General features: G+C 45.9%; 1 pseudogene; it reads right to left on the bottom strand.

The window, feature by feature from the left end:
- Window positions 1–12,787: 12,787 nt before the first annotated feature.
- LOC110205586 (alpha-aminoadipic semialdehyde dehydrogenase pseudogene) lies at window positions 12,788–14,625 on the bottom strand (annotated as a pseudogene).
- Window positions 14,626–14,892: the final 267 nt, after the last annotated feature.

Raw genomic sequence — 14,892 nt, 5'->3', positions numbered from 1 at the left:
CTCCCAGTTGCGGGGCCTGAGCTGCTTTGGCATCCGCTAGCTAGTGTCCCCATTGCCCTGTTGCGCTGCTGGCTTCTAATAATTAATGAAGAGGGCTTATTATTCACAGTGCAATTGAGCTGCCATTCCATCCCATAATATCACAAGCTGAGACCAGGAAGAGACAGATGAGTTAACGAGCTCAGTGAAGAGATTGGCCCAAAGTCATAAGCAGTGAAAGGAGCAGGACTTCAATGAGGTGCTTTCCATTCCACTAAGTACCTTATCTGATGTTGACCCTTGGTTAATTTACAGGTGGTTTTTATTTTAGTTGCTTATGTGTGGGAACAATAACAGTTTATAGTAGATAAAGTATTGGCCTTGGAGTCAGACCTGAATTTGGATCCTGCTTCAAATGCTACCTGTATGACCCTGAGGGAGTCACTTAATTTCTGTCTGCCTCAGTTTCCTCATCTGTAAAGTGAGGGGTTGGACTCAATCTCTAAGGTCTTGAACTGTGATTCTATAAACTGCTTTTATCTGTGGTATGAATGTAACTCAAAATTGTGTGCCCAAGTCTTAATTTTTACCGAAGTTAGGGATACCATAGAATGGGGAGGGCTGGTCTAAATGGTTTGCAGAGTTCTGGCTCTGAGGGTCTAGGGCAGCCTGGAACCTGCTGGAGGGCTACTGTGTAGAAAGTTTAGGGAGTGGGAAAGCCAGCAGTAGCTATGTGGCACAGACACTGGCAGAGAATTAGGATCTTAGGTCTAGCTTCTAGGCCAGTCTGAAGCTTGTAGGGGAATGATCATGGCAAAGGATCCCAGACCACACGGGAGCCCATGGTTCTGTCCCTCTGAATGAGCAGAGTTTTCCAGGTAGCTGAGTCCAGCAGTATTCTACTGAAACACCAAATGGGGTGAGTCCACAGGTGTGTTGGTCAGATGTAAACCCAAGTCAGGAAGTTGCAAAGACCAGACCAAGAGGGCAAAAGTCAACCTTTGCTTTAAGATCATTGAAAGCTTTTAAGTCTGCAGCCTGAGCTGTCCCTGAGATCCTGAAATGGAATATTCAGTATAACTGAAATGAAAGTGCTGGGAAAAATTGGGAAAAGAAGTGAGAGCTATGGAAAAAATATTTGGAAAAGGAATTAACTTAGGATGAGAGGTACAAAACTTTGCCAAACAACAAACTTATTGAAAGTTAGAATGGACCAAGTAGAAAGTAATGACTTCATAAAGCAACAAGAACTATTAAAGTCAAAAAGCTGAGGAAAAAAATAGAAAGCTTAAAGTATCTCATAGCAAAAATAATGACTTAGAAACCGTCAAGGAGAGATCATTTAAAAAATCATAAAACTACCTGAAAGCCATGACGAAAAAAAAAAAGCCTAGGAACCATATTTTAAGAAATCATAAAAGAAAACTGCCCAGATCTCTTAGAATCGTAGTTCAAAGTAGATAGAATCCATTGGTCACCTCCTGAAAGGAACCCCAAAATGTAAACCAAGACCATTATAGCCAAAATCCAGTTTCCAGATCAAAGGAAAAATACTGCAAGCAAACAGAAAGAATGAATTAAAGTATTGAGAATCTCGTCAGGATTACGGTTGAGCAGGCACTGCCGTAGAGGAACAGTGAGCTTGGAATGTGATATTCCAGAAGGCAGAGGATATAGGCTTATAAACAAGAACTAACATAACTGAGTATAATCCTGTTGTGGAGAATGGGGCTGGGGTGTAAGTGGTAATGCTGGCCAAGAGAAACATAAAAAGAAAACTGTGATAGAACATGATAAGGATACATCTCATGGAGAGGAGATAGATGTATCCCTTCAGAACTTTGATCACGTGGGAGAGTTGGACTAATTCGAAACAGAATTATGAGTATTTCTGTTGTCTTGATCTTCAAAGAAGGATGTGAAGGTAGCGAGTGTATAGTACCTAGTGCATACCAGGCACTTTACAGATACTTCATTTGGTTCTCACAGCCTGGGAGGGAGGAGCTGCTACCATTTCCCATTTTACAGTTGAGGAAACTGAGGCAAACAGGTTAAGTGATTTGCCCAGAATCACACAGCTAGTATGTGTTTGGGTCAGGATTTGAATTTGAGTCTTCCGGACTCCAGGCCCAGCACTGTGCCGTCTAGCTGCATGAGTGGAAAAGGAGAAGAGGAATACACTGGGAGGAGGGGGAAGGAAGCAGAATGGGGAAATTATCTCATAATTGGGGTGTACAAGTAGAAATCTATACAAAGAGGAAGGAGTGGGGCTTGTATGTGACACCTGAATGTCATGCTCATCTAGACTGGTCAAAGGAAGGGTACAAAAATACATTCCATTCAATGAAGCAAGGGAGAATGAGGAGGGGAGGTATAGGGAAGGATGAGTCCTCAGCAAAGCAAACTAATAGTGTGCAAACATTAATAGCAGCTACTTCTGCACTGGCAAAGGATTGAAAATGGGGTGCCCAAAAATCGGGGGATGACTGAACAGGTGACGGCATGTGATTGTGATGAAATACTGTTATGTTAGATAAAAAATGAGGACAGGATAGTTTCAAAGAAACCTGGAAATACCTGGATGAAGTGAGGAGGAGTGAAGTGCATGGAATCGAATCAGGAGAACAATTTATGTGACGTGATTAAAAACAACCCTAAAAGACTCAGGAGCTCTGAGCAGGACAATAACCAGCCTCAATTCCAGAGGACTCCCGATGAAACATGCTGCTCCTCTCTAGATAAAGAGGTGATGGACTGACATAGCAGATCAAGGCTTTTTTTTTTTTTGAGATGGTCAATGCAGAATTTGTTTTCCTAGACTATACACATTTGTAACAGAGATCTTGATTTTCCTCCTCAGTGAAGGTCGAGGAGTGAAAAGGGGAGAAGACAGATTTTTGCTGATTGGAAAAAAAAATAGGAAGAGGAGGAAATGTACTGGAATGTGGTCAACAACCCTTTTGACCTCTATCTAGTACCATGGGTGAGGTTAAGGAGTCTCTTAGGGGATCATGGGCAGGCCTAATAAATGAAGAGGGAAGAGAGAAAAGAGGACAGAGAGAAGACAGAAAAGAGAGGTGCTGCAGACAGCTGACCCCCATGATCCAAGCTACCAGCCTGTATAATAGGGTGCCACCCAAGCCAAGCCAGCAGGGAGAATCTCTGGCTGTCGGATTTCTGCTGCTTCTCCAGAACCTCAGGGTTCTGTTCAGACAATCCTATTCCGCCTATGTCACCTACGAATTGGCTCTGGAGTCTCCCTGTATTTGTGATGTTATGCTTGGGTCACTCAGGGGCTGTGCCTACCTGAGGAGGGGAGGGGAGAAGGGCCTGGGGCAGAGATTGCCCCGGATGTACTGCCTGCATAGTCTGAGCCTGACTCAGGGAGTGGCACCCTTTACTAACAGCCACTAACAAAATTTATTGTCAAACAACTCCCTTTTTCTCTGGCACTTAACTCTCAAGCATTCTATGAGTTAGCTAGTGCACGGGTTAGGCTTTCATTACAGATGAGGAAACCGAGGTGCCAAAAGGCTTGCCTAGGGCCACAGCCAGTAAACTGCATCACCAGCATTCAAACGGGGTCTCCTGCCCCACCCTTCTCCATACCTCCTGCTCTTTCCCCCACACTGTACTGCCCCTTCCAGGGTCCATTTCCACTCGTCCTGATCTCTATCTGGCCACTGGACCCAGATGGGGAAAGTGAGGCTGGTGACTTTGCACAGCCCTCCCTCACTCAAATCCGATTCACTTGCAAGTCATGGCATCACCTCCCCTGATGTCATGGTCCTCTTGGAGAACGAAGGGCAAACAACTGCCCCTGCCTGAGTAAAGCAAGAAAAGGTCTCATAAATGAGGTGAGTCAAGAAAACAGCAGCCTTGCAGCTGGTGACTGTTGTGTGGATCCCCTAGGGCCTGACCAGTGCTGGGCACACAGTAGGTGGCACATGGGTGCACTGAATCTCCCCCAAAGGCAGCCCTATCCTAGCACGTTGTCATTGTCTGGGCCTCAGTGTCCTCATCTGTAGAGGACAGGGTGAATGAAGCCCAAGGTCCCTCCCAGCTCTTAGTCCAAAGATCTTAGGGAAAACAGCTGGCCCCTTTTAGAGTCCAAACTGGGGAGGGGGGCAATTTAGAAGAGGTTTGTTTTCTGTTATTTGGCCTTATAATAGTTCTGATGAAAAGAAGCTAATGAGCTTGTTATGACGAAGGGTATGGACGAGATTCCATCCAGCTCCAAATCTACAGTGTTTACCGTGGCAGGACCTCGGTTTTTGGATGACCGGACACCACCGAGCCATTTCCAAAGGTTACTGAGCTTTCCTCTCTGAAAGGGAGCGTGGCCACAAGGCCATAGGGGAAGAGAGCGAAGGATTTAAACAGGAAGGGACCTCAGAGGTAAGCTAGGCCAACTCCCTCATTTGCTAGAGAAGGAAACAGGCCCAGAGATGGGAGTGACCGGTCCAAGGTCATATAGGGTGCTGAGCCTATTCTGGTACATTGGATTCCAGACCTCAGTGAGAAGGTGGGCAGTTCTGCCAAGCAGGAGGGTGGAGGCATGTTTGACTGGAAGGGACATGCACATATAGGGCCACAGCTCTCTGGGAATATCCTCTGGCTCTGGTGCCCAGAGAGACTACAGGGATCATCACCATCCCAGGACAGAGTGAGACGCCGGAGTCAGGAGAGGCCTTGCTCAGAAGATGGCCCTTGAGCTGAGGATCAAAGGAAGTATGGGACCACGTACAATCAGGGACACCGAGGCAGAGTCTCTTCCTGAGAGGGTCCCGAGTGATTCCTGAATTTAAGATTTGTGCTTTGGCTTCCCTTGTCTTTGGCCAAAAGTAGGCCCATTTACCGTAAGGGGCGGTATGGTAATGGAGGAAATGATCAGACTTGGGAATGCGGAGGGCTGCTTGAATCCTGGCCCTGCCATTTACTCACTGTTTAAGTAGGTAACCTCTCTGACCCTCAGTGTCTTCATTTGTAAAATGGAGACAATTATCCTTGCACTACCTCCTTCTCAGGGGTGCTCTGGGGGAGATACTTTATAAATCTGAAAAGACAACGGATGGAAATGTGAATCCTAGTTATGAAGGGACTGTATGCCCATTTCCGAAGGTGCCAGAGGCTAGGTCAGGACCTATTGTTAGTGATCTAAGCACATTCATCTTGACAATCTCTCTCTCTCCCCTCTTCTCTTTCTCTCCATGTGTGTGTTGAGGGGGAGGGGGGGTGGGCGGCTGACTTCCTAGTAATTCCTTCTGCTAAAGAGGAAATTGGCAGCCCAGCGCCCACCCCGTGGTTTCCCAATGATCTTTAAAGTCCTACATGATCCTCAGGCCTCAAAAAGCTTCTGATATGACTAGGTGGGGGCCTTGGGCTGGATCTGACCCAAAGAATATTATTTCGGTCCATCCGCTGGTGCTGCTGCTATGGCCGGATGCTGTTGGACAAACAAAGATTCCGGGCAGTGTTTTGACTGGTTCCTTTCTGTTTCCTGGAACCCCCGCTCTGGACATGGCTGTGAACTCCACAGCCACCCAGGAAACCCCTCAATCAGTGTCAGCCTGGTCCCCTGACCCACCCTGCCCCAGCCGCCGACTTCAGGAGTATCCTAAGCCTAGCTTACCAAAGTAGACAGGGGGCCCACAGCTAGGTATAGCGGCATGAGCTATAGGGAGGAGGGGGAGGTCACTGGCCCAGATGCTTTGAACAAATAGAGCAGAGCACTGAGCTCTCCAGCCAGAGAGGTGCTGGGCCTGAACCTCACCCTGTCTGATCAAAGAAGAGAGGGGGAAGAGAAAGTGGAGGAGAATTGGGGGGCTCCTTAGGGGGCCCCAGCTTCTCTCCAAGGAATGAGGCATAGGATCTGTCTCCTTGATTTTATTTATTATGGTGAAGCAACTGGATTAAGTGACTTGCCCAGGATCACACAGCTGGTAAGTGTTAAGTGTCTGAGGCTGGATTTGAACTCAGGTCCTCCTGACCCCAAGGCCAGAGCTCTATCCATTGTGCCAGCCAGCTGCCCCCTCCTTCCTTGATTTTGGTGGGCACTTTAATGTGTCATTTTCCAGTCTTCTGGGCCTTCCATTAATTAATCAATCGATCAACAAGCTTTTATTAAGTACCTGCCGTGTGCCAGATCCTTGGTTCAGTGGTCCCACTTACCTATTCAAGGCATTCCCCTATTCCATACCTCTCCCTAATTAGGAAATACCAAGTTCCCTGATAAGGACCACCCAGTTGAGCCAAGGGAGATGCACCCATCCCTTATGGCTCTGCCTAATTGGTATTCTGGTCCCAATGCCCAGAAGACATAGCTTCTCCTAGCCTTCAATCCGTGGTTCTGGAGCCCAGCATATTTCAGTAGCCCGTGGAAGCATCTGGGAATGATCTCACCCTAGGGGAATTCCTGTTGAAATTCACCAGTCTGTCCTGGTCTGCTGCTTCTGGCCTGGCCTGGCCTGGCCTGGCCTGGCCAGGCCCCTTCTGGTTATCTTCACTATCAGACCCTCAGGCTAGGAATCGCCCAAGCGTCATTTTTCATTCTACTGGGTCTTTACTGACGGTCTGCTATGCAGCGGTCCAGGTGCCCCACCTCAGACTCCCTCAGTCCAGAACTGATAACCCCTACCTTTCCAAGCCTGCATCTTTTTAATTAAAAACAGCTTCCTTCTCCCCATCACCCAGACTGATGTGTCAGCTTGGAATCCTAGCTGTATCACACATATGGAAATGCACAGGCTCTTACAGATCTTCTGCTGAGGGCCAGTCCCCTTCATCGTCCTTCTGTGCTCTCTCTCCTGTCCAGCAGTAAATCTGTGGCCAGGTGGCCTGTCCTTCAGGCCTTCCTTACCTCTCACCAGACCTCTTCTCAACTCTGGTCTGCCTTCCTCCTCATCCATCCTTCATCTCATTTCCCAAAGAATCTTCCCCTATAGTCAGGCCTCTCCCTCCATGGAAGACCCTCCTGTGGCCCCTCATTGCACAAAGTAGAGTATAAACTCCTCCTGAAATCCCAGGCCCTCCATACTCCACATCAGAGCCACTGCCCTCCCCTGTTTTCATCTTGGCCTCCCGAGACCTTAAGCAAATTGCCAGCAGCCCTTCTTCCTTCCTCCCCCTCTCCCTCCTCTTCCTTCAAGGCCAAGTTCATGGGTCACCCCCTCTGGAGCCTTCCCTGATTAGCCTCGCCCCCACCCCAGGCTCTGGCCTTCTGCCTGGGCCTGCCTATTCTTTCTTGTATCACTGGGCACAGTCCTCACACCATCTCCTCTTTCCGGGTATGAGCTCCTCAAGGGCAAAGACACGGCTGTTTTTCCTTCGTATTGCCACCTCCTAGTTCGGTGTTTTGTATATAGCAGGTTCTTAATAAATGCTGCTGAATAGTAACAACAGTATACTGGCTCCATATTCTGGTGGTTTTGGGTGGTGTAGAGCTGACCTCGGGTTCTCCACACTCTGCCCGTCCTACTAGTTTGGAAAGGTGTTGAGTAAGGATCTAGTAATGGACTGTTTGTCATCTGAGGCCCAACCGAAGTAAATATGAAAAGGCATGGCATAGGGGCAGCTAGGTGGCACAGCAGAAAGAGTACCAGCCTTGGAGTCAGGAGGACCTGAGTTCAAATTCGGCCTCAGACACTTAACACTTACTAGCTATGTGACCCTGGGCAAGTCACTTAACCCCATTGCCTAGCCCCCCCCCAAAAAAATATGAGGGGTTTAGATTAGAGGCCTCTGAGGTGCCTCTAGCTTGAAATCTAGGCAGCTAGGCACAATCACAAAGAGAAATGCAAGTATGTTTATCCCTGAGATACTGCCTAGCACCCATCAAACTGGCAAGGTATTTGAAACACAAAAATTCCAGGCTGGGCTGGCAGGCTGTACAGAAACTGACCATCATATAATGTTGGAGGAATTGTGAGTTGGTAACATTTATCAGGAAGATAATAACGGGGTATAAGAAAGAATTAAGAAAGACAATAAAAGATTCAGAGCTAGAAGGGACTTTAAGGGTCCCCTAGCCCAACCATTCCTATTTTACAGATAACAAAAATAGCTGGCATTTATATGTTATTATAATTATAACAACATTAATACTTTAAGGTTTACATGGGTTATCTCCTTCGATCCTCACAACAACCCTAGGAGGTAGGTGCCATTAACCCCATTTTACAGATGAGAATACTGAGGCTGAGAGAGGTGAAGGTCCTTGCCCAAGATCACAGAGGTAGTCAGTGTCTGAGGCAGTATCTGAACTCAAAAGCCCAACTCTCTATCTGTGCCTCCACCTATCTGCCTGTGAGATGCAACCAAGGCCCAGAACAGTAAGTGGCCAGGCCGGGATTCCAATGCAGATTCTCTGACTCCATCTGGCCCTGAAGGTCACCACGTCTCTAGGGAGCCGAGGGAGCTGATTGTGTGTTTCATCTTCTGTCCTCCCAGAACCGATATCAGTCCCTGCAATGAATCCGAGAACAGTACTTTTTCAGGGCTGTTTTCATTTACATTATCAGAGATGTTGTACATCTTGTATCTTTGAATATACACATTAAAAAACAAAACTAAACAAGTTGGGCAAGTTTATGGTTTCTATACACAATAACTTGTTTTGTTCTCATTTGTGTATTTGGATATTTGTATCTGATGGTTACAAAGTTTATAATAAATACAAAAGAAAAATTGAAGACTGTCTCCCGAGGCATGGAAGGCACTGAGGGGGGCAGCTGGCCCCCACACTCAGGAAATCATGGCTCCTGAAAGAATCCGGGTGTCAGTGAGGCATTGATTTGAGAGTGAAAGAGAAAGCAGAGGCTGAGAGTGTGTCATCAAGATGGGCACCCTCTGAGGAGCAAAGATCTGCAGCCTGGACAGGAGGTCACGCTCCAGAGTGGTCTACCCTTCCCCCATCCATGACTCCCTCCCCAGGGACACAGCATGGCAAGGCGACACAGATGCTGAAGGGCCCTTTCCTGCCTGTGATTCTTGACTGCCACTTGGAGCTGGGTTGGACTACACATTCTTTGCTCCAGGATGACAAAGTCAACCTGTTTGTGGTCCAGACCTGTGATGTCATGGGTGTGTGGAAACTCCCTTCACAAAGGCAAATCAGCAACTGTGCTCCTAGAGGGTTGCCAAGGGGGCACTGAGAGGGTCAGGTGACCTGCCCAGGGTCACACAGCCAGTATGTGTCCGAAATAGGATTTGAAGCCGGGTCTTACAGACTCCTAGGCTAGCTGTCTATCATACTATATTGTTTGTCAACATGCTGCTGCTGCTGCTCCTTTGGGATCTGCTGAGGACAGTTGTGGAAGGGTGACATGCATTTAGTCAGAGATGAAATGAGTAGGGTGGCCAGGGCTTTTAGCCAGGGCACTCAGACGCAAATCCTGACGCATTCATTCCTTCACAATCATAAAAGTTTCAATGGAGAAGTGACTGAAAAGCCATTTGTTACATGGCAGGCACTGTGCTAAGTGGTAGGGATAGAAATGCAGACAAGTGAGACAGCCCCTGCCCTCAACAAGCTTACATTTGAACTGGGGAAGTAAACAACAAAAAGGGGAGTGCTGGCCAAGTAGGACTGTTTCGGCAAATGAAGTCAGGAGTCCCAAGACAATTGATTGACACGTCCTTTCCAGGAACAGTGGTGTTGGACTGCTTTTCTCACAGGTGAGTCAGAAAAGGAGTAGTTGGAGGGGTGAAGGTTACTCATGTCATGAAAACAGCTAGTGTCATGGTAGATTGTGTCTGGGCAAGACAGGATGCATGTTCACCCATTGAAGCCCCATCTTGTGATTCGGGGGCTGAACAGGGACAGAAAGACTTGCTTTGCTCACTCCCTAGTACTTAATTAGGCAGGAATGTAATCCTTAGCCTTCCACGGCCAGCTTCCTCTGATACCTCACACGGCGTGGGATGAGCCTTGGAGATGGTGTTCTTGGAGGCTCCAGCAGGGGAACACAAGCTCAGGCTGGCCCTAGCACCAGGCTGGAGGAGCTTGAAGAATGGGCCTGGTCAATCTTTCATTATGAACCTACCTGGTAGAGGGGAGAGAAGCCCCTCCCCAGAAGCTGGCCACCAGGTGAGGCATTGTGGGGGTCTGGGAGCTCACTGAAACCTCTTCTGCCATCAGGACAGTACCCACACAGATGCTGGAAGGACTGAGGAGCCAAGATCTCCAGACCAGATGGAGCACTGAACCTTCCCCAACCCTGAGACATCACTCCCTATCGAGAAGCAAGAGGAAAGGCTCCGGAACCCCGCCCAATGCAGTGATGGATCCTAACTTCAGGGGCCTCTTGACAGAGAGGTGGTGGCCTAGGGGTGCAGGATGGTGCATATTCTCAGACACAGCCGATGTGCACATTCCTTTTTTTAATTACAAGGGACGTCTTTTGTGGATTTTTTTTGGAGTTAGGGAAGGAAGTGATAGATACCCAAAAAAGAATGAAAAATACATGAATGAAACAGTTTTTAAAAGCATACAGAGGCATCAAAGGAAGTGCAGATGGGGACAGAGACAAGGAGGGCCAAGCATGAGTTGAGCATTTCCCTGCCGCCAGGCACTGTGCAAAGTGCTAAGAATACAAAGAAAGGCAAAAGAAGGTGCCTGCCCTCAAGAAGCTGGCAGTCCAATGGGGGAGACAACAGACACAATATATGTACAATAAACTGTACATATCTCAGAGGAAGGGCCCTAAAATTAAAGGGGATTGGGAAAGGCTTCTTAGAGAATGTGAGAATTTTAGCTGAGAAGCGAAGGCAGCCAGAGAAGCCAGGGAGCAGGGATGAGGAGGCAGAGCATCCCAGGCCGAGGGACGATGTCCAGAGTGAGGATAGGCATCATCTTATGGGCGGGCCAGCAAGGAGACCAAAGTCACAGGACAGATTTGGGAATGGGAGGGGGGAGAAGGAGCAAAATCAGTGGTTCCACCCCCTCGTTCTTTATATGTGGAAATATTCATGTGCGTTGATGTTTGCCAAGTCTATACTAAAATAAGAGAATTTAGAAGAAAACCAAAGAACCGTTGTGTTGAAAGATAAAGAACACTGGTGCCTCCTTGGTGATGGGAGGTTATAGAGGGAGAGGGGAAGAAAGGGAAGGAGGCGATCTGAAGTCACTGGCCCCAAAGGGAGCAGCAGGAGTGAGAGGGACTGGTCATAGTAATGGTATCCATAACCATAACGCTTCCCATTTTACAGATGAGGCAAGAGCCCTACCCCACCCAGAGGTCAAGTGACTTGCGAGAGATCAACAGGTTAACCGAGGTCTTATCTAGCACTTTAAGATTTGCAAAATAAATGACCTCTTTTGATCCTTACTAGAGTCTGCTGAAGTCAGTGCTATTGTTATTTCTGTTTTATATCTAGCAAAACTAAGGCAGAGAGATTCAGTGTCTTGCTCAGGATCATACAACTTCTAAATGTCTAAGGATGGATTTTTAATCCAGGTCTTCCTGACTTAAAAGTCCTTTAAAAAAAGTACTGCTATATTTTGCTTTTACATCACCTTTATTTTCAAATATATCCCTTCTCCTCCCCTACTTGTCCCTTATGAAAGAGACTAAAAGCAGTTCGAAAAACCCTAATCAATATCCACACCCACAGGCCTCCACCTCTGAAAAGAAAGGGGGTGCCCTTTTCATTCCAATGCTCTTGGCATTACACCCCTGCCACGCTCCCCACCCTTGACTGTGTGGCTGTTGTCACTTCTGACTCATTTATATTCTGACTCACTACACTTTTCTCCTCATTTATACAACGGTTATAATAGTTGCTCTGCCTAACTCTTGGGGTTGCTAAGATCAAATGATACACATAGAGTTGTAACGCACTTTGTTATTTCTAATCAAGTAGTCTTGATTTCCCCAACCTGTGGAAATGACCCCGATCACATTTTCCAATATCACAGGGGAAAAACAAACAAACAGCATTCCATTCTGTGTCATAAGTAGGGTAGTCATTCCAGAAAGAAAACATTACAAGGTGTTTTTACATGACATGATTTCAGTGTCTCACTTTGGAGCTCTGTCTTGCTCTTAGAACAAACTTGAAACTTGAACCATATAAAAGTGGCTGCAATGATTCAATGAGAAAGGCTTTTTAGAAAAGTGATTGGGTTAGCTGATTGAGATGTTATTGGCAAAATTACAAATGTAAACAGCTTTAAAACAGGACAGATACCATCAGTTTTTAGGCATATGAATTTGGGAAAAAAAAGAGAGAGAGAATCGCATTGTGGGCAGCAGGATATTAAATAATAATTGTGCACAATCATCTAGACAAATCATCCAAATTCTTCTTTTCTTCCTGAAGGAGACACTCTGAAGGAGTATTCTGCTAAGATTGCTGGATGACCTGGAAAAGGATCATAGAAATAAGCTGATGACATTTTAAAAGTTATTATAAATCAGTTTGCCCAAATGAAATATGAGATTAATATTGTGATAGACTCCAAGCCTTTCACATAATTACTGGTAGAGTTTGCTGTTATACTCTGACCTACAGAACCCAACCTTGCAATCTTGATCCAAGCATACGGAGTCTCAAAATGTGGCATAGAAAAAGCTAGCCCCATATCATCCTAATGGACTTCTGTTATGTAATCCACACTTGTTATATTGCCATGATCCTCACCCCACCCTGTGAGCTTGGAGAGTAGGAATTACCGAAGTCTGTATTCGATACATCCACCATACAACCATCCTCTGTGACCTTGTCAAGACTGAGCTGATGATGACCACACTCAGCCCTCTATACTGCAGGCATGAGATTATTCTACACATATATACATACCTCTGACTCTGCCTGTAGGAATAGCCACTTCATATTATCCATGGCCCCCTTCACAATACAATTAAAAGCATAAGTTACTCCAACACAATAGTGTTCAATACAGGCTAAGAGATTTTCTTTCACCATCATTTGACTTGTTGGTAAGTTTCTCCAATTAAACTAGCATGTTTTTACTTGAAATGATCTTTCACTAAATAAATGCCATCATGCTTGTCTTGAAATCTTTGACCCAAAAAAAGGCCCATAATTCAGTCAAATATCAAGGAAGTAAGAGAGTAGACACTGCTGTCTGTCCATCCTGAAATGCCTGATGATGGAGGTCATATAAACTTCAAACACTTAACTGAAACTTGATTCCTTGAGCCAGAGGAAAATCCTTACTATAGTTGATGGTACAAGTAGATTGTCCCATATGTTGCTTCCATGAATCAATGCCTGATTCTCTGCCACCACCAGAATGCTTCTCACTTCCAAATGCACCTGCAGTCTCAGCATAACTTGTTGGAGTGTTGACATCTACGATGCCACAGTTGGACCCTTTCAGCCCAAACCATCAAAAGATTCTGCCCAAATCCTTTGTGAAGATTCTGTTTGAAAGATCCCGTTTTATTTCATTATTCCATGTATAGACCTTTTCTTCATTCTTCAATTTTAGGAGCAAATGTCTCTCTACGCACAAGGGGTGCATCATCGCCAAGACCGGTCACAATTCTTGGCTCTACATAATTTCCTGGGCAATCTATAGTCTTCCCACCATAGACTACTTGACCACTTTGCTTTTTAGCCCTCCCACTGCACCAAGAAACTTGTTTACCGCCTCTTTGGTGTGGAGAGGCCCATAGAGAATATTTGGATCCCATAGATTTCCAATGCAAATTTGTGCATGTGCCTTTATCATCAGGGATGCTTTCATGCAAAAACAGTCACCTGGCAGTTGTACATCTCTGGCCCGCTGTCCGCACAGCTGCAAAGAGAGATGAAGGAATAACTCAATTAAGGTCTGCATCCTTAAAAGCAAAACAGCATTGTTTCCACCAAACTCTAACAAACTTCTCCCAAACCTCTCCTGTACCATGACTGCCACCTGTTTTCCCATTTGGGTACTTCTTGTGAAGGACAGCAGGTCCACCCACTCGTCTTTGGCCATTGCCATGCCAATATCTGCCCCACCACATGTCATGAAACAGATTGCACCAGACAGGTTATTTTCTTCCAAAACTCCGATCCCTGTGTTGGTGACGGCTATGCTAATGAGAGAAGTTGTTAGTGCCCTTTCAAAGGCAAACATTCCTGCAGATCAGAGCTATGGCATTGTTCCAGCCAAACACAGCCACTGCGAAATTGAATGCAGTGATGGTGCCAACTAGGCCCAAAGGATTTCATTGTTCAATGAGGGCATGGCCTGGTCTTTCAGAAGGCAAAATGGGTCCTCTGATCATTCAAGACAAGCCAACAGCCTAATCACAGATATCTACACACTCCTGAATTTCCCCAATGCCTTCCACTAAGATTTTTCCCATCTCCAAAGATACCAAGTTTCCTAAGATCTGGATCTTCTGTCGCAAGGCTTCACCAATCTGTCTTACCATTTCTCCTTATTTAGGGGCTGGCATATCTGCCCATATTTTCCATGCTTTGTGGACCTTCGTTAGCGTTTCTTCATAGCCTACCAAGCTGACCTGATGGACTCTTGATATAAATAGGTTCATTGTTAGCTGGACAGTAAGTTGTAATAATCGCTTCTCTCCCTTGCCAGGTGTGATTATACACACCTTCATTTTCGTCTTTGAGCCCCGGCTATTTCAACCAGGCATAATGGAGCTGATTGATCAGCAAAGTAGACATAATGGTAGGACTTTATTTTAGGGTTTTTAGATTCCTTCCTTCCTATAATCATTTGTGGAGAAAGAATAAAGGATGGGAATAGTATAATAACTATCAAGAACTTTGTAAACTATAGGGTACTATCCAAATATGTTACTACTACTACTACTACTACTACTACTACTACTACTACTACTACTACTGCTACTGCTACTGCTACTACTACTACTACTACTACTACTACTACTACTACTACTACTACTACTACTACTACTATTACTGTTGTTA

This window comes from Phascolarctos cinereus, unplaced genomic scaffold (genome assembly GCF_003287225.1).
Source record: "Phascolarctos cinereus isolate Bilbo 61053 unplaced genomic scaffold, phaCin_HiC Scaffold_1;HRSCAF=81, whole genome shotgun sequence".
Classification (NCBI taxonomy): Eukaryota; Metazoa; Chordata; class Mammalia; order Diprotodontia; family Phascolarctidae; genus Phascolarctos; species Phascolarctos cinereus.
The sequence above is the reverse complement of the archived record's forward strand: the minus strand, read 5'-3'. Positions and strand labels throughout refer to the sequence as shown.